The 25,697-nt window shown below is 36.0% G+C and overlaps 1 protein-coding gene across 7 annotated transcripts in view; it reads left to right on the forward strand.

The window, feature by feature from the left end:
- The window catches only part of IL15 (interleukin 15), a 106,455-nt gene that overhangs the window by 13,705 nt on the left and 67,053 nt on the right, over positions 1-25,697 (forward strand). For 6 of the 7 annotated variants that reach the window (XM_002815168.6, XM_054554509.2, XM_063723672.1 and 3 more), the window contains one exon: positions 10,729-10,850. The gene's annotated coding sequence lies outside the window, so the exon portion shown is untranslated. Of the gene's footprint in view, positions 1-10,728; positions 10,851-15,662; positions 15,869-25,697 lie in introns of those variants that run through there. The other variant, XM_054554508.2, reaches the window with a different exon arrangement.

Raw genomic sequence — 25,697 nt, forward strand, 5'->3', positions numbered from 1 at the left:
TTTCTTGGAGAATCTTCTGCTGCCTGGAAAGGCAGAATGAGAATAGGTGTTATTTTCCAATCTAGCAAGTCTTAGTTTGAACTATTTCATCACTGCGTTTCTAGCCTTCACTAACAGGGTCTTTGCCTCTCTCCAGGTGTCTTCCCACCACTCAGTCTCATAGTAGTTTCAATGTCAATTACTAATTTCCATATAATAAACTACCCCAAAACTTAGTGGTGTAAAATAAGAACCATTTTTATTTTCTCAAGCCTAAGAATTAGGACAAGACACAAAGAGAATGACTTGTCTCTACATTGCAATGTATGTGGCCTCAGCTGGTATGACTCAATGGTCAAGGGATGTCTGAGATGGCTCAGACATTAAGTCACACATATAGAGCCTCAGTTCTGGCTGTTGTCTGGGCTCATTTGTTCTCCTCCACTTAGTCTTTCCACATGGCTAAACTGGACTTTCTCACAGCATGGTAGTTTCAGGGTTGTCAGACTCTTCACAACTTGGCCAGCTTCTATAGAGAGGAAGTTGGAGCTGTAATCACTTAAGGCTTGGATATGGAATTTCCAGACTTTAACATTTGTTTTATTCTTTTGGGAAAAGCAAGTCAGAAGGCCACCCAGATTGAAGGGCAGATGACAAAGATTCCACCTCTTGATTAGTAGAGTGTCATGCATGTTCATGGGGAGAAGGCATTGATTGATGGCAGCTGTCTTTGGAGATTATCCATCACAAAGGGTAATCCTGTTAAAGTATTAATCAGGTTATGCTATTCCTCTATTCCAAACCCCCCATGGTTCTTGCATTTCACTCTAATAAAAGCCAAATTCTGTTACAGTGGATATTAAGTCTCTAAGTGATTTGTACCCCTGATGTCTGCCATCTACTACTCTTCCCTTAGCTCACTGAGTCAGTTACACTGGCACCTTTCCTATTCATCAACCATATTACTATGTTCTTGTCTAAGAGTCTTTTACCTTGCTGTTCCTTCTTCCTAGAATGCTTTTCTCTCAGATATCACCCCCTTCCCCATACCTGCTTTGGGGTTTGGCTCAAATATCCCTGTTGCAATGAAGTTAATCCTTGACTGATGTACTTCAAATTGCAGCCTCACCAGCACTCCCTGTCCCAACCCTGTTTGGGAATTCAGACTGTTTTTCAGATTTTGGAAAGTAATATAGTGTGTTTACTATATATCATGTAATGACCAAGCTTATTCAGGTACTTCCTCAAAAGGGAATAAATACAGCTTACACATAGTCCAATGTTAGTTCAGCTTGTGTTTTGTTAATCAGTGAATTAAGGAGAAACTTTCAGTTTTTGGAGCTTTTTTGATTTAATATTTTCATATAAAGGACTATGGACTTGTATGTTTTATTGAATTATTTGATTATTAACATCTCCCTTCATTAGAATATGAACCACAGGAGAACATGCAGTTTTGTTATTTTATTCATTGCTATATTCCCATCACCTATTAATGCCAGGCATATGGTAGTCTCTCAACAAATATTTGCTTGAGTATTTAAAGCAATATTTAAAACAAAAATGAATGAGGGAATGAATGGATTAATGGATGCTAAGTAGTAGGGTACTGCAAAAAGAATGGAGAATAGAAAGACAAGCTAATTTCAAGGAATTTGATTTACCAGTGTTCTATTTATTCATTGAATTGATTTTGGCACTTCAGCAGTTAATAATTTTGAGTGCCTAATATGGGCTGGGGACTTTCCTAAATACTTGACTGGTCTTGATTGAGTGGGAGGAGCAGAGCACAGGGAAGAGTCAGAGAATGCCCAAGATTTTAACCACGAGAGTCAGGAAAGATAAACATGTTAGGAGCAGATATATATTACAGCTAACACATGGGGCAAGGTAGGGGAATGGATGAACTTGATTTTGGAAATATCACTATTGAGCTAAAAGTGGAATAAACTACTTAAAATGTCCTGTAAGTGATTAGAAGTACTAGATTGAATATTGGATAAGCTATTTGTACAAGACTTGGGTTTGTGAAATAAGTAAAGAATTATTGGTTAAAACAAATGGTCAGGATATTTCCCCAGGAGGCAAATGTATATATAGATGGCTTAGGGTCACATAAGACAACTAGAGGGACTGTCACTGAGCTAAGCACCCTGAAAGAGGAGATATTCAGGAAGGCCTTCGAGGAGGAACTGACCAGCTCCCAGGTCTTCAAAAGAGAAAGATAGGCTTTTTACACCTCCTAGCCCTTGCCTTCCTGTCATACTTGCTCTGTCTGCTGCTCTCTAGAGGGATTTTAATCCCTCATATGCTTATTCTTACATATTCATCTTTAAAGACTCACTTTTTCTGTGACATTTTCCTCGCAAGATGCCATCTTTACCTCCTGTCTTGCCTCACACCTTTCCTTTGTGTGTTCTCCACCTGATAGATACTTCTCTCACAGTATCTGCAGTGTTTCACTGTATTTATCTGTGTTCATATTGCCTCTCCCGCAGGTAAATGATAAAGGTCATAGATGAGAAGAATTGTGATGGTGGAGTTGGAAGGGCTGAAGTTTGAGAAACACTGCATCCTTATGTGTCTAACACCTTGCCTGGCACATAGTAGACCTATAACAATGTTATTCTTGTTGTCAATGATCCAACATATATTCCTGAGGGGTCAAGTTAGATCAGGTTCTGAGAAAAGGAGTTTGACCATATTTGACTCATAGGATATTACTGGTGATCACATGGCTTTTGGGAAACTATTCCCGGCATATTTCCTATTATCAGGATCAGGAAGGGAAATAGAATTTTCTGGGGATGTACTTTAGGCCAGGTTACAAATAGAATCTTTAACTTCCTTATTAGGAGTGTGAGTTTTAGAGAACTGAAAACAAATAAGTTTGTTTAATATTTTGTGCCAGTTTTATTATAGAGGGGATAATTTTATAAATTTGCAAAGTAAATGCTTCAGTAAATGAAAGGAAATTAAAACAAGGCACACCATATTCTCTAAATTCCTTCAAACAGAAATCCTTTCATTTTCTTTATTTTATTTGCTGAGTATTTTGAGAAGGTATTTCCGTAGGACAAAAAAGATGAGAGAAATTGTGTGAAAATAATAGTATTGCTGAAATTTAATTTATTTAGTGTCTCTTCTCCTGAGGGTTTAAGAGAAGAAATATGGTTTTTTCTCTTGTTATGCTGTTAAAAAAACTTGCAGTTACCTCAAATATCAGATTAAAATCTGTATTTGGTATCTTTAGATTCTACTCCTGAAAAGCAAGATCCTTGTAAAGAACCTCTAAAACTGGAAAGATGTGGTTATGCTGATGGCTTATTTGACTTGATATTGAGGCATTCATCTTCTAAACCTTGGCCTTTCTTAAGTCAAGCCATATTACTCTGAGCTGCTGCAACTTATAAAGTATGGCTTCCAGGCTAAGGTGTTTAAACCAAAGAAGCTAACAGCACACCAAAAGTTCTAAACAATAGTGGATATTTATGGATCACTTTCTCTGTACATGGCTCCCTGCCAAGTGCTGTGAAGGATAAAAAGATGCAGCACATTTGATTCTCTTTAGGAACTTATTATCTAGTGGAACAATTATTGTTTGCATGTAAACAGCTGAGTGTCCAGGATACTGAACTACTCTCTGCCCCTAAACACGACACACTTCCTTTCATAGCCAAATATTTGGACATGTCTCTCTCATTGGAATGCACTACTTTATCCAGTATCTCTTCCTTGCCCCCTTCTCCTGACTCGCCTGGTCCAGAAATCTCAGTCTGATAATGGCTTCTCTGGGAATATTGTCCTAAATATCCAGAGTTGGGTTAGGTGTCTTTCATTCTTAACTTCATTCCATAAATATTTCAATAGTTAACATTTATTTTCATCCATAGTCCCAAGTATGTTAACATATGTAGCCTTGTCAAACTCATGAGATACTTTCCTTCCCACTTTTCAGATAAGTAAACTGAAGCACCAGGAAGTGTGGTGACTGGTGCAGGGACTACCAGTAAGAAGTGGTGGAAATGGAGCTTGAACTCAGGTTTCTCTCTCGAGCATGCCCACTTCCTATAGAGGGTGCTACCTTGCTGGTGCAATTAATAATTATAAAGATTAAAAGAGAGGAGGTAAAATTTTCATTATTTATAGATGAAAGCCATACAAATTAACAAGCTACTAAAACAAATGAGAGAGCTCAGAAAAGTTGCCAGACCAAAGATTTTTAAAAATCAATAACATTTTTCAATAGTAAGTAAAGCATTAGCTAACATAACACAACAGTAAAACAAACCAGAAACACAACCTTCCCCAGTAGGAGCACGCTTGCTGCAATTAAATATGGTTTATTTGAGGATCGTCTGGATGGCTCAACATCAGAAAATCTATCAAAATAATCTTAAGGATACAGGAAAAGTTAGTGTAATTTCTGAGAAGAATAAAAATAGATGGAATTTTCCAAAACTGACTAAAGTATATCTATGAAAAATCTATAGTAAACATCAAATTTAATACAGGGCTCAGAAAAACATTTTTTGTTTTACATTTTGGGAGACGATGAGGATGCCAGTGTTGGCACAACTATTCAGTAAAGTGACGAAGACAAAAATAATAATGACCATTCATTTGTATTGAGTGTTTACCTATGTGCCAAGCAGTATAAAAGCAAGTGTGGTGGATTAGCCATTGGTGCAAGGAGATGGTGAAACTCCCATCTTCCTACTCCTCCAAGGTAGAAGTGATAATTGAACTACAGTGAGCCAGGATGAAATGGAGTTGTTGCAGAGCAATTGTAACTAGGATGTTTAATTTATTGTTCTGACCCAGAATGTAGCTATTTGGATATCATGGAACAGAGCAAATTACAATGTAGTAGAATTTGGGTGGTAGCGGTGATGGTGTAGGATAGTTAGATCTAAGCTGTGAGATGAAAAAATCCCTCAATATCTACTAGTAACTGCGCTTTAGATATAGTCAATACATATGGAGATGCAAGCCCCAAACATACTGTTATTATGGATTTTATGGATGAAGCAGAGCCCTTTTGAAATTGAAGTTAATATGGAGAAGCAGCACAATGCATAGCATATGCTTTGTGCTATGTTAACTGAATGAACTTCTGGTGAAGAATTAAAGTGGGGATCCAAAACACATTGTTAAATTTCAATTTAACCTCTTTATGTAAAATTGAACAATACATTTAATTTCTCTGCACTTATTATTCTCTTCTTGAAAATTAAGATAATTAGACCAGAGAAAATCCCTTTGGTGTTGAATCTGGTGGTTTAGGGAACCAACATAACATGGATGGATTCTATCATATGCTGAGATTTTCAACCTGTGATCTTTATAGATGTTACTTAGGCACTGGAAGGGACTTTAGACACCTCCAGTCTAATCTCCTTATTTTAAAGACAAGATAACTGACACTTAAAGACATAAAGTACCTTGCTAGTGTCACATAGCTGTTTAAAGGCAGAATCAAGCCTAGGGTCCAAGTCTCTAGACCCCAGTCCATTCCATGGTTCTGGTAAGATTAGGAAAGCTCCAAATTTCATCAAGAGGTTCTCAATCTCAATTTTACATGAACTACAGTTTTGGAAATTGTAATATGTTAATCATGAATGATGGGAATGATGGTAGCCTGTATGGAGTATAATAAAAGAATAGATGGTGAACACTTCCACCATTATTTACACAACACATCCAAAGAGAGAGATTCCACGGTGTGTGTGTGTATATATATACACACCATATATACATATATATACACACACCATCTATATATATACATATATATAAACACATACATATACACATACACAATGAAATACTATTCATCCATAAAAATAATAAAATCACGTCTTTTGCAGCAACATTGATGGAATTGGAGGCCATTAGCTCAAGTGAAACAAATCGAAACAGAGGGTCAAATGTGGTATATTGTCACTTAGAAGTGGGGGCTAAGTGATGTGTACACATGGACATAGAATGTGGAATAATAGTCATTGGAGAATCCAAAAGGTTTGGAGGATGGAAAGAGGTTGAGGGATGAGAGATTACTTAATGTGTACAATGTACGTTATTGTGGTGATGGTTACACTAATGGCCCATACTTTACCTCTATGCAATATAGCCATGTAACAAAACTGCCTTTGCACTCCTTAGATTTTATTTTTTTAAATGAATGTTTGTGGTCCCACCACATGGACCACATTTAATGTTAGTTTCCTAGAAGTATGTTTTATAACTGAATGGAGATAATTTTCTATATTGTATTCCAACCCAGATGATATATATATATTCAGTAAGATTTTTCAATTTTCTTTGTTCTCACTCTGTATTTGTCAAAAATTAATTTTATTAATAATTTGGTCATGTAAGTTAATAATGCGGGCTTAGTTACTCAGGGATTGCTCTGGAGCAATAAAAAGTTACTCACTTCTACCTTCTATACCCCTTCATGTTTCACTCCGCCACTGCCAATAAAACCCTCCAAAGAAATCCGACATCTTAGACTACAAAAAATGCAGCCATCTTGGGAAACCTGTAGCAAGTACACCCAGCAGAAAGGGTCAAAATCTTAAAGATTGTAACAAATCTGTAATCCCACAGAAGGGATGAGGCATGCCAAGTGTTTGATGTCTACAAAAACCATTTTCCTTAGACAAAAGCTGAAAGGTATAGGAGAAGTAATATAAAGCAGAGAAAAATGAAAAGCAAAAATTATAAAGAAGACAAGAATGGCAATCTATTTATAATAATAGTTTTGATAACTACCATTTAGATAAGAATAGTTAATGAGGCCAGTGAAAGAAGAGATAAAGTACTAAAACAGACTATTCTCCTATTGTGAGGACAGGATCTCTGTTAGCTCTGTCTCAGATAATTTGTACAGCCCAAGTGGAGAAGGAAGAACCAGCAGTGCTATAAAAGATATGTTCTGCTGTCCAATCTAGGGAGAAAAAAGCAACCACACTGACCACATTAGAGCTCAGGAGTCCAAACACTGCTAGTTGCCAAATAAACTTTATTAATAGAGACAACCTCCCCCTTAGCAGTTTTATAGGCACTATTCCTTTTTTATATAGACTTGAGAAGGTTAGTTTACTTGTCAGAAAGTAGGCTGGCAAGCATTGTTTTAGAAACAAGACGTTTGGGACTGCTACAGAGATCCAATGCTCAGGCTAAATCACGTGATACATTTCATGTGAAGCTAAGTATTTGGAACAAGAGATGCCAGAGGTCTAATCAGCAAGAATAATAAACAATTAGAAGAACGGCAGCCAAGCCTAGAGAAACTGTCTGGAGAAAGAGTACTGGAGGATTTGTGGTCTAATGTGCATTTGTGCTTAGTAAAAGATTAGCTGCTCCTAGATTTTTAAATTTAATTTTAAGTGTTATTCCTGAGGATTATGGTAATCGCATCTCTTTGCTTCTGTAAGGGACTGGTGAGAAGCAGTAGCAATATTTGAATCCAGTTATTTGTGAGTGGGAGATGTACTATATCATTAGGTGTCATTTTCACCAAATATGTTATTATCAGCAGGTAATAAGAAATGTGCATCATTACAAATTCTCATCTGGTATTTTGTGCTAAAACAGACAAGGTATGTCTTCTGTGGCAGCACTGAGTGATCACATAGAGACTGGTGTCAAAAAATGGCTCTTATAAATTACACGATACATTTTAATAGTTAAACAATTATCTAAAGAGGCACCACTGGAAAATTGTTTAGTAATAATTGGCTGATTTTTATGATGAAGGATAATTCAATTAAAAAAATTATTTACAGCCTCCTTTGGTTCAGAAACTGTGCCATGCTTTGGGCATTCTAAATGAATTTTGTCTTCCAGGAGTTCATCTTCTAAGCAGCTTTATGGAGAATGTCATAGTTTTTTCCCAAATTTTCTTCATATATGATTAGACAAAATATTTAAATCTGTGCTATATAATATTTTGTGGTTTTTGATTTTAATTTTATGAGTGGATAATATATTCCCATGGTTTAAACTTCAAAGGGTTCAAAGCGCTTTCCAATTCCCTTCTATAGATGCAACCAGTGCTATCATTTTCTAGTGTACGTCCTTACAAATGTTTTGTGCAGACACACAAAAATGCACATATATATTTAACCATTCCCCTTTCTGAAAACAAATACACACTGTTGAGTTACCTTTTTCTTTTTACTTAAAAAATACACCTTGGATATATTTTCATGCTAATATTAAAAAAAAACTTCCCATTCTTTTCTATGGATGTATAATATTACATTGCACGCATGTATTATAATTTACTTAAGCAGTACCCTACTGATGGACATTTAGGTTTTTTCCATTCTTTTGCTATTACAGGAAATATTCACAGGAGTAATTTCAACACTGATATTCTAAAGTGAGCTAGAGTGACTGCATTCCTGTTTCCCAGCCCATATTCCACAGAATACAAGTCTCATGAGATGTTCAATATCCAAAAGGGTTCTATAGTTAAATAACTTTGATTAACTCTGGGTATTTGTTGATGTTTATAGTGCACACTGTCAAATTAAAAGAAATCTTGCAATAATCTGCTTCGATGTAATCCAAATGTTTCCCAACCTCACATTTTCTCAAGGAACAAAATACACTATTGTTTTAGGTCAGGTTCCTGGGAAGCAGACTGAGATAGAAATATACATGCAAGAGGCTTACTGGGGCATGTTCTAAAGAACAACACCTGATGGAAGTAAGGGCAGATCAAAACAGGGTGGGCAGAGGGAGAAGTTGGACTGTGATGCAGTTGCAACAATGGCCTCACTGGATCCCATGGGGAGCCCTCTAGAGGCAGGATGGCCCTTTGGGGATGTTCCAACTCTGGAAGGGAAGCAGGCGAGATTCCTGGAAGGGAGAGCTTTCTTCCATTGAAAGCATTTCTCAGGAGGGGCTCAGCTATGAGCTGTCTGCTGGAACAATGAATTTCATTGTTCACTACAATTCTGTATAGAATCTTCAAATTTTTAAAGGAAATGCTTGTCAGTTCCTAGAGTGTCTTGCTGATCAGAGCAAGTCACTTGGTCTCCAGGGACTCAGTTTCTTGCTGTAGAAATATGGATGCTGAGCTGAAAGTTCTTTAGAGTTTATAACATTCTTTGCATCTATTTCCATCTCAGTATGTGCTAATTAAATTCCAAGGTCAGACGTAAGTTTTCCCAAAGACATACTTGGCCATATAGAGGCCTATGATGTGGATAGATAAGCTCTAACTTTTTAATATTTCTGCTGTGCAGTTATGGAAAAAAAGCGCATTGTTATAATGCTTTCAAGTATATGTTACTTAACTTGGGGTAGACTCTTGGGGCAAAATTGCGTAAGAGCTGAATTAGAGATTTTTATTAAAACATAAAAATATATATTTTAAATGTTTTGGTTACCTCTTGTTGGGTGTTTGCTGAAGAAGCTAGCTTGCTATCTTCCTAGGAACATTGGCCCATATTGATAAAATTGAAGGAATATACTGGCATAGGGTATAAAAGAGAGAGGAGCATAACTGGCTTTAAAGCACATTCTTAGGAGCTCTTATTTATTCTCCTTTTAGAAGCTCAGGAAACAAACAGGTATAGACAAACAGCTATAGCAATTTCTCAGGGACCTTCAATTTGGGAATCAGATGGGTCTAAATGCCTATCCTATGTCATTTATGGTACTTGTGAATTTCATTCTCATGCTCCTGCAGGATTAATCAATTGTGGTTGTTACTGATGGAAGCTTGTTTCCTGGTAGGAGAGGCGAAAGGGCTCAGGGAATGGGCCTCTCTTAAGTGTGCCTGGTAGAGTTGATGAAGGTTCATAAAGAGGATGGAAAATATATCCAAGAAAGAAAATGTTCTTTTAAGATAAGGAAATGGGAAGTGAAATCAAATTTAAGGCGGTATTATACAAACATGATGCAGAGAGAAAAGCAAAAAGGAAAAAAAAAACAATTCTAAGATTGGTGGCTGTATGGGTGTAAGATCAACTTTTAAACTGAATGTAAGTTTTTCTAAAAAACCTTAATCTTTTTTTTCAACACAAAGCTTCATAAGGATTCTTGGATCATACTGAAATTTGTTTAAGATGTTTCTTAATTTATTTTATAAAATAAAAGTTGTACTACTTTACTTTTTTAAATGGCATAATAAGTTGGATTACCCTTATAAAAAACATAGAAGTTACACTGTTTTTAGATTTTCTAATCACATAATCTGTTGACATATTTATACCCCCCCATCACATATACCTTAAAATATTATACTATATTATGATGTTGTGTTTTACTACTTCGTATTTGAGTGGAGACTTTGCCACCTCACTTTTAGAATAAACGTTTACAACTTATTTTCAACAACTTCTTCAGACTTGGTCAATAACTTAATATCAAACACACAAATACATTTGACATCACGTGTGCTTTGTGATATTTTGTGATAAAGAGAAAGGCAATTTACTAGAGAGCTATATGAAGCATTATAGGTTTTAAAAAATGATATATGATATTTTTCTCCAAAACGATGTAGCTCTAGTCAGCAAGGACATGAGTTAAATTATGGGGAACTCTGAGGATTGTAGAAAAGATTTCCCCAAGAAGTTCAGTCTTGACTTATGCAGCTTTCTCCATATGAGTCTTCCTGTTTTTTTATAGCATGATCAGGTATGTAGGTAACCATAAATCTGAGGAAGGGAGGATTACTCAATACATAATTATTAATCCTCTTATCCGTACCTTTGACTCTTACAGAATCCATTCCAATATATGGCCATGTGGTTCTTTGGAGCAATGTTCCATCATGTTCCATGCTGCTGACATCACACGGAGCACAGAAATCAATGTTAGCAGATAGCCAGCCCATACAAGATCGTGTAAGTAAAGTTTTAAAAGTTTTATCATGCAATACAGATACTTTTATGTAATAGCATAACTAATAATAAGGAAGTTGTAGCAAAACAGGTGAAGTTATATATACTCAGAGCTTTTAAAATGAGCATCTTGGTTTAAAAAATATACCCTTTGTTATTGCATGCTTAAAGCATATATTTGAGGTCACGGAATATTGCACATAATTTTTTTTCTGAAAAGAGCCACTTAGTAAATATTATAGGCTTTGTGAGTCAAATGCTCACTGTCACAATGAGTCAACTCTGCCCTATTACCTGAAAGCAGCAATAATCGTGTAGGTGTATGGCTATGTCCCACCAGAACTATTTACAAAAACAGGCGGCTGATGAGGGTTGACCTCTGGGTCATAGTTTGATAGCATGTCAATTCTAGGCATATAAAATGACAGAATTGTGCATATCACTTTCTGTATATTACTGGGTTAATTTTGAAAGAACTTGCGTGCTTAAAATTAAATAATAAGTGTAATCAAACTAATTTTTGAATGAGTTTATGTAAGGATATTAGAAGATAATATAGATTAGATTTTTTAAATGACTAATTGAGACTTTTGAGGAGTATTTTAGAAAAATGTAAGGTCAAGTTCAGTCTCGATAACTAAACAAAATATTGTAAGGTATAACTTGATGATGGAGATATATTCTAAGAAATGCATTGTTACACAATTCTGTTGTGGGAACATCCTAGGCTGCACTGACACAAACTGAGATGGTATAGCCTATACATGCCTAGTCTATATGGTATAGCCAATTGATTCTAAGCCACAAACCTGTACAGCATGTTACTGTACTGAATACTATAGGCAATTGTAACAAAGTGATAAGTATTTGTGTATCTAAACATAGAAAAAATACAGTAAAAATATAATATAAAAGATAAAAAATTATATCCTGCATAGGCCACTTAAGATGGATAAATTTTACAATACTGGAAGCTGCTCTGGTTGATTCAATGAGTGAGTGGTGGGGGAATGTGAAAGCCTAGGACATTACTTGACACTACTGTAGACTTTATAAACACTGTACACTTAGGTCCTACAAAATTTATTAAAATATTTTTCTTCTTTTAATAATAAGTTAACTTTAGATTATTATAATTTTTTAAAGTTAAGAAACAAACATTTTCTTTAACTTTTTGACTTTTGTAATAACACAACTTAAAACACATATTATACAGCTGTACAAAAATGCTTTTCTTTACATCCTTATTCTGTAAGCTTTTTTCTGTTTTTAAAAATTTTTAATTTTTACTTTTTAAATTTTTTTGTTAAAAACTGAGACATAAACCCACACATTAGCCTAGGTCTACACAGAGTCAGGATCATCAACATCACTGTCTTTCTCCTCCTCATCCTATCTCACTGGAAGGTCTCCAGGGGCAGTAACACACATGGAGCTGTTATCTCCTATGATGTCAATGCCCTCTTCTGGAATATCTCTGGAAGGAACTACCTGAGGCTGTTTTACAGTTAACTTTTAAGAAAATATAAGTAAAAGGAGTACACCATAAAATAATGATAAAAAGTATAGTATAATAAATACATGTGCACAATGTGCAGGTTAGTTACATATGTATACATGTGCCATGTTGGTGTGCTGCACCCATTAACTCGTCATTTACATTAGGTATATCTCCTAATGCTATCCTTCCCCCCTCCCCCCACCCCACAACAGTCCCCAGAGTGTGATGTTCCCCTTCCTGTGTCCATGTGTTCTCATTGTTCAATTCCCATCTATGAGTGAGAACATGCGGTGTTTGGTTTTTTGTCCTTGCGATAGTCTACTGAGAATGATGATTTCCAATTTCATCCATGTCCCTACAAAGGACGTGAACTCATTATTTTTTATGGCTGCATAGTATTCCATGGTGTATATGTGCCACATTTTCTTAATCCAGTCTATCATTGTTGGACATTTGAGTTGCTTCCAAGTCTTTGCTATTGTAAATAGTGCCGCAATAAACATACGTGTGCATGTGTCTTTATAGCAGCATGATTTATAGTCCTTTGGGTATATACCCAGTAACAGGATGGCTGGGTCAAATGGTATTTCTAGTTCTAGATCCCTGAGGAATCGCCACACTGACTTCCACAATGGTTGAACTAGTTTACAGTCCCACCAACAGTGTAAAAGTGTTCCTATTTCTCCACATCCTCTCCAGCACCTGTTGTTTCCTGACTTTTTAATGATTGCCATTCTAACTGGTGTGAGATGGTATCTCATTGTGGTTTTGATTTGCATTTCTCTGATGGCCAGTGATGATGAGCATTTTTTCATGTGTCTTTTGGCTGCATAAATGTCTTCTTTTGAGAAGTGTCTGTTCATATCCTTTGCACACTTTTTGATGGGGTTGTTTGTTTTTTTCTTGTAAATTTGTTGAGTTCATTGTAGATTCTGGATATTAGCCCTTTGTCAGATGAGTAGGTTGCAAAAATTTTCTCCCATTTCATAGGTTGCCTGTTCACTCTGATGGTAGTTTCTTTTGCTGTGCAGAAGCTCTTGAGTTTAATTAGATCCCATTTGTCAATTTTGGCTTTTGTTGCCATTGCTTTTGGTGTTTTAGACATGAAGTCCTTGCCCATGCCTATGTCCCGAATGGTAATGCCTAGGTTTTCTTCTAGAGTTTTTATGGTTTTAGGTCTAACATTTACGTCTTTAATCCATCTTGAATTAATTTTTGTATAAGGTGTAAGGAAGGGATCCAGTTTCAGCTTTCTATATATGGCTAGCCAGTTTTCCCAGCACCATTTATTAAACAGGGAATCCTTTCCCCATTGCTTGTTTTTCTCAGGTTTGTCAAAGATCAGATACTTGTAGATATGCGGCGTTATTTCTGAGGGCTCTTTTCTGTTCCATTGATCTATATCTCTGTTTTGGTACTAGTACCATGCTGTTTTGGTTACTGTAGCCTTGTAGTATAGTTTGAAGTCAGGTAGTGTGATGCCTCCAGCTTTGTTCTTTTGGCTTAGGATTGACTTGGCGATGCGGGCTCTTTTTTGGTTCCCTATGAACTTTAAAGTAGTTTTTTCCAATTCTGTGAAGAAAGTCATTGGTAGCTTGATGGGGATGGCATTGAATCTATAAATTACCTTGGGCAGTATGGCCATTTTCATGATATTGATTCTTCCTACCCATGAGCATGGAATGTTCTTCCATTTGTTTGTATCTCTTTTATTTCATTGAGCAGTGGTTTGTAGTTCTCCTTGACGAGGTCTTTCACGTCCCTTGTAAGTTGGATTCCTAGGTATTTTATTTTCTTTGAAGCAATTGTGAATGGGAGTTCACTCATGATTTGGCTCTCTGTTTGTCTGTTATTGGTGTATAAGAATGCTTGTGATTTTTGTACATTGATTTTGTATCCTGCACATTTACCCTAAAACTTAAAGTATAATAAAAAAAAAAGATTAAAAAAAAAAATAAGGAAAACAAATCTAAAACTCATTCAAAAGAAAGACTTGAGGAAAAATGTAAATAATTTTAATGAAGAAGAATAAAGAGGTCATTATAAAATAATATTTTAATTTAATATTTAAATATATAATATAATATTAAATTATATAATAAAACTACAATATTTTAAATATTTTGGGAGTGGCATAAGAATTAAATAACAGAAAAATTGAGCCTTAGAAAGCTAAGAAACAGACCATCCCATGCACATCAACTTAGTTATGTTAGAGTATTTCAACTCAAATTCAATGAAAAGAATCCTTCCAATAAATATACAAAATTTGTTAACTATTTGGAGGGAAAGTTAGATCTCTATCGCAAACCATACACCAAAATAAATACCAAATTGGCTGAAGAGTTAATTGTAAAAACTGAAATCATAAAAGAATTAGGTAAAATAAAGGATAAATCCAAAAGAACAATTAATAACTCTACACAACAACATTGATGCATCCATCTTAAGTGCATGTTGCTAAGTGAAATAAGACAGTCCGAGAAGCCTACATACTATATTATTCCACTTATGTGACATTCTGGAAAAGGTAAAACTATAGAGATGGCAAAGACTGTGGTTGCCAGGGGTTTGGAGATGAGGGAGGGTTAAAAAGGTGAAGCACTGGGGATTTTCGATGGCTATAAAATTATTCCATGTACATTCCTGGGGAACCTGGTGCTAAACCATTCTTGGACAACCTGCTTCTGGGTCACGGTTTTGTACATAGCAGAGTGGCTCTCTCGCTGTGATTGTTGAGTCAGCCCTTGACATAAGGGTGTGTAAGATATAATAAAGATAAAACACCAAGTATAATTTTAACAAGCAAAAAATATAAAAATAAATAAAATTATTTTATATAGTACTACAGTGGTGGATACATGACACTGCATTTGTTAAAATCCATATAGCACCTTAAAAATACTAACCAGGAGGGGAGGGGATGCCAGAATAAGTTGGAACTGTGAGAAAACAGTCTAGCTGTGTTACAAATGTTTGATATAACTTGTGTAAAGTACAACAATGTAGGGGCAAGGAAAAAGACTTATTGACCTAAGTAAGTGGAAATGACTGGAACCATAAAACTAAAAACAAATAAAACTGTATATAGCACTGAAAAAAAAATACATAAACCAGCAACATAGTTATAATCAAGTATTATGTACTGCATATAATTTTATGTTATACTTTTATATGACTGGCAGCACAGTAAGTGTGTTTCCACTAGCATCACCATAAATTGAACAATGCACTGTGTTACGACATTATGACGTTAATGTGGTTTGGATTTGTGTCTCCATTGTTGGAGGAGGGGGCCTGGTGGGAGGTAATCAGATCATGGGGCAAACTTCCCCCTTGCTGTTCTCATGATAGTGAGTTCTCACGAGATTTGGTTGTTTAAAAGTGTGTAGCACCTCCCCCTGCTCTCTTTTCCTCCTGCTCTGGCCATGTAAGACATGCCTGCTTCCACTTCACCTTCTGCCATGATTTTGTTTCCTGAGGCCTCCCCAATCATGCTTCCTGTATAACCTGCAGAACTGTGAGTCAATTAAACATTTTTTTCTTTATAAATTACCCATCTCAGGTAGTTTTTTATAGCAATGCGAGAATGGACGAATACAGAAATCTTTGTCACCAGCTGATAGGAGTTTTCAGCTCCATTATAATCTTATGGGACCACCTCATTGTATATGCAGTCTGTCATTGACTGAAACTTCATTATGGGGCATGTGACTTTAAAGCCACAGAAATAAATCCAAGCATCTGGCTTCTTACTGGTAAAGTGAATATGTACATTTCATTTTCACTTTCAGTTATAATTTCTAATTAACACCCTCAGATAGAATTCTGTAGCATGTATACTAGATCAAGATAAACAGTAGAATAAGTAAAGGACTTTAAGGAAATTGAAACATTTTAGAAGAACTCTAAGAGAAAAAAGGCAGTTTATTTTTCCGTCATTTTTAGTTTGAGAAAATACAATAACTATAAATTCAAAGAAAAAAACACGGAAATCATGTTCTTTGACTGCAATTATTTATAAACTGAAACTTACCCCTTAACTTCATAAACTTCCTAGAAATTATTGTTTCTTGGAATTTTTTTTTTTTTTTTTTGGAGATGGAGTCTTGCTCTGTCGCCCGGGCTGGAGTGCAGTGGAGCGATCTCGGCTCACTGCAAGCCCCGCCTCCCGGGTTCAAGCCATTCTCCTGCCTCAGCCTCCGGAGTAGCTGGGACTACAGGCGCCCGCCACCACGCCTGGCTAATTTTTTTTGTATTTTTAGTAGAGATGGGGTTTCACTGTGGTCTCGATCTCCTGACCAAGTGATCCACCCGCCTTGGCCTCCCAAAGTGCTGGGATTACAGGCATGAGCCACTGCACCCAGTCAGTGTCTTATTGATACACACAGATTAGGTATTGCTACCATTGAGGGGTTAAAAAAGAAGCAGGGGGAAATTTTGGGTATTGAGTAATAATATTTGAGACATTTTTAGTAATAGCAATGTGGTTGTGAAGTGTCTTGTCACTGCGATATTAATGGAAATGAATAAACATTCTTTTTAAAAAAATTTATTCTGATCAATTCTGTGGCAAATAAGCTATGGCAGGGGAATTTTGCTTAAATGAAATCATGCTTGAAATATGCAAGAGATTTAAACAGAGATCTCCCCTAGTATATGAGTAGTAAATAAGTGTTTTGAAGTCATAAGAAGAGTGTCGTGTGCCTTCTGTTTTTCTTTTTATGAATTCTGTTTGATTCCTACATTTTTTAAGTTCAGCTTCCTTTGTTGGGATACTTAAAAACAGGGACATTTTGATTGCTTATTTCTTGGTGGCCAGTGATAGTTATTCATGTCAGGATTTAGGTGGAATTAAACACCTTGAGTATCTCTTTCAATGTGCACAGTAAAATAGGCAAGTAAGTGTAATTTGTTTCTTGGTGAGCTCTGCTCTTACTGTAATGAGAACCCAGAAAGGCCCTGTTTGTATCAGTTAATCCCTTGAAGGTAGCTTTTATTTTGGATAGTCAGCTGGGGAATGTAATGGGCTCCATGCTAAAGAAACTTTCGCTGTGAAACATTTCTGCCAACTGAATCTCACTTGCAGTCTTTATCATGATTTCTTTGCTATAATTTTTACATTCTGAAAATAAATGCATTTATAAAGCAGAATTTGGGTATAAACTAAGTTACTAGGAACCTCACCAGTGCATGCTTTCACTCAAGGCCCCTCCTCTTTTATTTTAGCTAGGGATGCAGCTTACAAGCTTGGGTGGCCTTGAGTCACCACTTTTAACTCAATTTAGTTAAAGCTTTTAATTTTGTTTCTTATTATCTCTTTGATTATCAGGGTAATATGCGCTCATTATAGACGAGTGAAAACTACGGAAAAGTTTAAACTGGGGAAAATATCACCAGTTGCCGTAATTACTAGAAGGCAACTAAACACATGACTGTTAACAAGGTTATTTTGTTTACGTGGTTGTTATAAAAAAGATTGAAAAGTTGCGTTCTGGTTTTGCTTGTTTACCAGGAAATTGTGACATCTCTCTGTGACATTACATAAGTAAACATTATTTTAATGTGTATATAATACTCTAAAATAGGTTCCAACCCATCATTCCTTTCTTTAATTGTTGATTATTATAAATAGCACTTCAGTGAATGTATTTTTGAATAAATTTTGTCCAAATTTCTGATAATTTCATTAGGTACATTTCCTAGGAAGGGAACTAAGATGTCTAAAGTATAAATATTTTAATGGTGCTTTTATCCCAAAAATAATGTACAAATTTACACTTTTGTCATCCCTACACCTTCGTCATCTCTACGTGAGTCTTGGTGATATTGCACCCTCACCAGTGCTGATGTTTCACAATCCTTTCTAGTTCTATGAAGAATAGGGCAGCAGTTTATGCCAAATGTAATTCTCTTGGAAACCACAGAGAAAATTATGAGAATGGCATTGAAGGGAATTCCACAAACTAGGTCTAGCAAAACCCAGAGACAGTGAGTAACCATAAAATCCAGAACGTGTTACTGTAGATAGGCAAAAGCAACTGAAATTAGCAGAATTTGTGCAGGAAACACTGCCAGGAAGAATGAGAGTGTGGAGGAGCCACAGTGATAGGAGGTGTTGATGACTGTCATCAGGTAAGTATTCTAAGAAGGAAAGAGCCCTGTTTTGAGTGGGAGCTAAACTCAAATAGGGAGTAATTCCTGGGAGAATTGGAGAGAGATGTTTTTGTTCCCATAAGAGGCAGATCTCAGAAAGCATATCTTTTAAAAAGGAGATAAATGCATTGGAAGGAAGGGGTTGTATCCCTTGGTGGCAGCCTCTAGTGAGGAAGCTGGAGGAGCTCAGAGCTGGTGCATGTGCCATTCCTCATAAGATCCAATGGACTTCACAAGGTGCATCCTGACAGGTAGAGTCGGATTCCTGCCTGCATTGTGCACTTAGTGCCTGGGATTTTTCTCCTTGTATGGAGATGTGGACAAGTTAACAGCCTGTGTGGCTCATCTTTGACCAATGGGATACAGAAGTTAGCAACACATTCTTCCCCTTTTCTCTGCCTGGGTGTGACCTCTTAAAGTATAGTTTGTGTACCACTGTGCACTTAGAAATGGCAAGCTCTGTTGCACTCCCTTATATTGGCTCCCTCCACCTTCCATTTCTGTTTTTTTTTTGTTGTTGTTGTTGCTATTATTTCTTGTCCTTATTTTCACTTCTTTCTGCTTTCCTGGAATCATATCCCTCAATAAAATACTTTTTTCTGTGTCTCATGATGATGTCATACCTGTCATAGCTTTATTGTTTTTCTGATTTCTATTGGGATTTCTTTTCTGTTCCATGGATTATTTAAAAATGTATTGCTTAATTTTCAAGCAATTGAAGATTCCCTAGTTGTCTTTTTCGTTTTTAGATTTCACAGCCAGATTTCTTTCAGAGAGTAAAACATTGAGTACTTTTAGTCCTTTTAGTTTTGTCATGACTTGCCTTAGGCCCAACATATGGTTAATTTTGGCAAATGTTCCAAGAGGACCTAACAAAAGTAAGTTTTGCCATTGAGTACAATGCACCTTAGAGAACAGGTAGGTCAAGTTTATTGTTTTTTCCACATCTACTCTGTCCTTGTTGACTTTTTCTTTTACTGTGTATTCTATCAGCTTTTGAAAGAGATGTTTTTAAATTACCCACAATGATGGTGAATTTGCCTATAAGACTTAAAGCTGTGATTTTAGAAGACTATAGATTTTGGGATGTGAGACCTTCCTGGTAGTTTGACCTTTTCATAGTTAAGAAATGCACACCATCATCTTTGTAATAAGGTTACCTGCCTTAAAGTCTGCTTTGTTATTAATATAGCTAACTCAGCTTATTTCATTTAATATTGCATGATATATATTTTCTCATCCATTTACTTTCAGCCTGTTTTTGTCTCTGTGTTATGTATGTGCATCTCTTGTAAACAGCATGTAGCTGTGTTTGATGTTATTGTTTTGAATTCAGCCTGACAATCTGTCTTTTACAGAGTATTTAGTTCATTTTTATTTAATATAATTAGCGATGTATTTGTGTTTCTATTCATCAACCTATTTTTTTTCTGTTTGACTCAGCTTTTATGTAGCTTTTTTCTTCCTTTGTTGTTATTACTTAGCTATTACAACATGCATCCTTTGCATATTACATTCTATCTAATGATTCGTTTTAAGAAGAGATAATTGCAGTTTGATTTAAACCCTTAAAGAAGAATAAAAACTTCAAATTGTTTCCATGAAGTGAGAATGCCACTGATATCTAAACTTGATAAAAATTTCACAAAAAAACTATTTCCCAATTTTATTTATGAATATCAGTGCAAAACTCTTCATATTATTGGCAGAAAAAAAAATCCAGCAACTCATTAAAAAAGTAATCATTAAAAAAGTAACTCATTAAAAAAGTAATATCATGATCAAGTAGGGTTCATTCTAGGAATGAAAGATTATGAACTCTATTAAAATAATTTATCATATTAATTGGTCTAAAAATCATATGTTAATTTCTATAGATGCTGAATATTTATTTGACAAAATTCAACAGCCATTGTGGATATTTTTTAAAAAGAAAACTCAATAAAATAAGAGTTAAAACATTTTATAAACAAGGTGAACTGACAAACTATTTATGCTGTAGGGGCAGAAATGGGGTGATCCCTTTCTTCCCCATTATAAAGGTCACAGCCTACACCCTTATAACAAAAGACAGATTAACAAGAGAAATGCATAGTGCATTTATTTGATCATAGTTTTATGTGACACAGAAGCCTTCAAAAATGAAGACCCAAAGACTCAGGATAAACTATCCATTTTCATACTGGTCTTTTTGGAACGTTTATGGAGACTTCATTAGATAGGCATGATTGAAGCATAAACGGCCAATGTAGAACTGTGCTTGGCAAAAATGGCATGATCTAATGTTAATAGACCTGGTAGGGAAATCTCAACAAGGCCTGTTCAGATTCTTCTTGCCCTATCAATGCAGCATTCCTTCCTCCCAGGTATGGGATATGGCCCCTCGGGAATGAAGTCTTAATTTGTTTTTGGCCAACTGTTACATGGAAAGGTCGGGGAAATTTAGAGTAATATTTTTAGGTTTTATGCCTGGCTTTGGTGAAAAGGGGTTCTGGCTCCTATGACCTGCCTTGAGGAAGAGGGCTTCTAGTTTCTGTAGCTCTCCTTGGGGAAGTATGAGGCTGAGAGAAGAGAGTAAGAGATCAGAGAGAAACTTGCTTCTGAGACTGCTTCTGAGGCCTTCATTTTGAAATATTATTTTATGAGCCCTAAGAATGCACACAAACAAACACAAACACACATGCACACAAACACACAATCTTGTCTCAAAGCCATTTTGTAATGAATAACAAAACACTAGAGGCATTTCTGCTTATTCTGTTAAAAGTGTAAATCATATAAGGATGCACAATTCTCAACCCTGCTACTGATGCTGTACCAGAGATTTTAGCCAACAAAGCAGATACAAGAGACAAATTAAGTCTTAAGCTCTAAGACCTAAGCAGGTGGAAGTAAAACCTTTATGTTTCTGTGACTTAATATTTAGAAAACCCCCAAATAACCTGTGAAAGTTTCTAACCATTACAGAATTCCAGCATCTAAAATAGGAAAAACAGAGATAAATCTGAGTCATTAAAAAAATTCTTTGGTGGGCAAAACACACACACACACACACACACACACACACACACACACAACCAACAACAAAAAAACCCTCTGGGGAAATTCAAAAGAATGATAAACTGGGAAAAATATTTACTTCTCCAATCACCAAGTGTTTTCCCCCTAATATATTAAGAACTTTTAGAAACTGGGGCATGTGGGGAAGTACAAGCTATAGAGCTGTTGGCAAAGAACATAAATGAACAGTTTATATAAAAAGAATTGCAAATAGCATTTCAACTCAGAAAAGAGATATTCAGCCCCACATAAGACACCAGTTGTTATTTGATTTTATTTAAGAAATGAGAGAATATAAGTATATATTTCTAAATTTGCTTGTGTTTTATAAAGAAACTTTCAAGGAAGCACAAGAATTAATAGAAATGGTTGCCTACAGAGACCAGAGTGGAGGGACAACAAATAGGGTGAATGAGACAGGAATTGAAGCCTAATTCTTACATAAATACTTTCTCATATTGTTTTGTTTTTTAGCCATGTGAATATATTACTTTTATAGAAAAATATATAAAAATACAAATTTGCAATTCCTTTATGTAAGGTGAAAAATTTCACCTCTTTTGATTACTGCGTAAGTTGAGTTCTTTAAAGTGTTCACGTGCTATTTGTATTTTCATTTCTTAAAATTATCTGTTCAAGTTCTTTATATTTAGAGATATTTTTGTTTTGTTGTTTTTTTAACCAAACTTTATAATTCCTTAATATATTAAGGAACCAGTACAGTTTATCATTTTTATTTCACCTTTTAAAAGTCTGGTTATCCTATCATTTTATTATACATTAACTTAGAGAAATTCATAATTCTTATTTTGTCAGATCTATCAATCTTCCTGTGTTGACTTTTTAAGAAACATTACTATATTTTATTTTTGAAATGACACCCAAATGCTAAATGTTTAATAAGAATCATATCAATTTTAAGGAAATTGATTATCACTGGCTGACCTTTCACTTCAAACTGCCCTATTTTTAATAAATGCATAAAACATTTCAAAGGGATCATGACAGTGTATTTTATTTTATGGCCTTTAATCTTTTTCATGAAACCTTCATTTTGATGAATGACAAAAGGAGAAAATATAGAAAATGATTCTGGGTACTTTAATGACGTCTCTTTATATGAACTATGAGCCACAGTTACCAGTGCTATGAGACTGGAGGGTGTTGCTTGTTCATTAGAGATTCTTACAGTGGTTAGGAAACAAAGACTAACTGTGAAATGAGACTTCATGGTTTGAGAGATCTGGAAACATCAGGTGAAACTGAAGCTCTCCCACCTGAACAAAACATTTTTATTTTTAAGGATAATCAGGACATCTGTAACTACTATTTGCTTTCCTGAAGGGAAGTATATTAGGTTACAAACACTAAAGGGGAGATAGGTGGGCATGTTCCTTAATCTTAGTTGGAATTTAAAGTCTACAAAGATCTGAATGTATGTGTGTTGGGAAATGGAGGAACACGGAAAAAATAAAATGGGTTTAGATCATCCAAGATTTTAACAAACAAAAGCTTGAATTTTTCCAAGCACTATATTTACCTATGTTCCAGGTGCTCAGATTGCATAACAAATTATTCTCAGACTTCATGTAATAAAGACATCATTTATTATGCTCATGAATTCTGCAGATCAGGAATGTAGACAGGGCACAACAGGTATGGTTGTTTCTGCTCCAGATGCATGGGGCCTCAATGGAAGACTTGAAGGCTAGGAGGCAGGAAGCAGGACATTTTTCTCTAAAGAGCCAGAGAGTAAGTATTCTTGGCTTTGCAGGATTTAAGTACAGTCCCTGTCATGACTACATATTTCTGCTGCTTCAGGGTAGTAGATGCCATTGATATTATATAAATGAATGAACATGGGTTCCAATAAACTTTATTTTCAAAAACAGGCAACTGGTTGAGTTTGGCTCCCTGAGGTACCTGAAGAATAATTTTTTTCCATGTCCGGTTGATGAGAAGTGTCAAGTGGAGGTCTCAGTTCTTCTTCATGTAGACCACGCCATGTAGGCTCATTCCCTTTGGGATAGTTTGGGCTTCCTGTTGTCATGGAGGCTGGGATCTAACGATGTGAGTCCTCAGAAAGAGGCAATTAATATATACTCCAAGTCATCCACCAAATCCTCTTAAGAATCTCCTTAATGTATCTATGACACTTCCTCTTCTTAATAAACACTGGAAAAATCAATGAATGGAACTCCAGACATTGCCTGAAATGATTCATCCTTACCCAAGGATGGACTCACAGAGACTTGGCACATCAGGTTGGGCAGGTATGTGAGTCTTGAATGATACCAGTTGATCTCTTTGCCACTGTAGTTAAGGTGGGCTTCTGCTGTCACTGAGAAATTCCAGAAATATTAGAGCTCATCTAGAAATTACATAAATATTTACTTTTTTTCTAGATGTCTTTTTTTAAAGCTAGAATTTATTTGTCATAGGATGTGAGATGAGAATATAAATCTCTTGAAGACCTAAACAAACGCTTCACAAAATCGTTGTTAAGTAATAACTTGTCCCTTACCTACTGCTTCAAGATTCAGATAGCGCTTCATTGAGTCATCTGTCAATACGTCAGTATTGATAGACCGAACTTGTTTTTATTTTGTGGTAAATTTTAATATATACTAGATCTAGTTCCTCTTTATTCCTTTTCTATTTAAAAATTATTTTCACCAGTAGATGTTTTTGGATGAACTTACGGATCATAGTGTCAAGTTCACTTCTTATGTCAATTCTTATATGTCAATTTCACTTCCAAATTTCTTATGAAATAATTTGGAAAAATGATATTTCTGTAATATATAGTTTCCATCTAGGAATAAAGTATGCTTCTCAAATTATTTAATTGTTCTTTTTGCCTTTCAATCTAGTTTTATTGATTTCTTTATATATTTCCATACATTACCATATTAATTCCTAACTATGGTATAATTTTGTTGCTAATGTGGATTAGGTAATTTCCCCTACATGTTGATGAGACATGGAATGATGAATATAAGAGTTGTTGATATTATGATGTATATATTTTGGCTTCTGTCCATGGTTTCTGTCTCATAACTCCCATAGACCTTGTTATTTCCTAGGTGACTAAAACAATAAGTATGTCTTTTGTTAAAGTATTTAGTCTTTTGTTCTTGGTTTCTGAAGCAGCTTCCAAACAGCTTTAAAGTAATAAAGGTGAAAGACAGCCTTTTGTCATAATGTTGGGGCTCTTTAGGGCTCAGAAGAAGGACTCAGAAAACAGAATCTCTCTCTGACTCATCCTTTTTATTTATTTATTTATTTTTATTTTTATTTTTTTGAGACGGAGTCTCGCTCTGTCGCCCAGGCTGGAGTGCAGTGGCACAATCTCGGCTCACTGCAAGCTCCGCCTCCCGGGTTCTCGCCATTCTCCTGCCTCAGCCTCCCAAATAGCTGGGACTACAGGCGCCCACCACTACGTCCCTGGGCGTGGTGGCTCACGCCTGTAATCCCAGCACTTTGGGGAGCCAAGGCGGGTGGATCACGAGGTCAGGAGATCGCTCCCCACCTTTTAATTTAATATTTTCGATTTTATAAGACACGGTCTCACTCTCTCAGCCAGCCTGGAGTGCAGTGACACAATCTTGGCCCAGTGCAGCCTTGACCTCTGGGACTCAGGTGATCCTCCCATCTCAACCTCCTGAGTAGCTGGAGCTACAGGTGCACACCACCCTGCCTGGCTAATTTTTTGTGTTCTTTTGTAGAGATTTGGTTTCACCATGTTACCTATGCTGGTCTCAAGCTATCTATCCATCTCAGCCTCCCAAAGTGCTGGGATTACAGGCGTGACCCACCCCACCTGGCCCTTCTGCCTCCCCCCAACTTTTTTTTTTAACTTTCTCCTTTTTCTCCCCAAGGAAGGCCATAGAAACTAAACTCATCTTCCCTCCTTTGTGTCTTGGAGCTGGCCATGAAGAAATTGTCTGACTGTAAGTCATAAGATCCCCATTTCTGAAGGGGTCCTGCACCATACCCAGGAAAAAGGAATGCTGCACAGAGAGGCCAAGAAAAATCTAAACAGTCCTTGCTGGGTTGCCCCACTCAGCCTATTCATATTAGGTCATACTCTCTTTGTCCAGTCATATTTTTACATGATTGTCCATGCTTCA

This window comes from Pongo abelii, chromosome 3 (genome assembly GCF_028885655.2).
Source record: "Pongo abelii isolate AG06213 chromosome 3, NHGRI_mPonAbe1-v2.0_pri, whole genome shotgun sequence".
NCBI lineage: Eukaryota > Metazoa > Chordata > Mammalia > Primates > Hominidae > Pongo > Pongo abelii.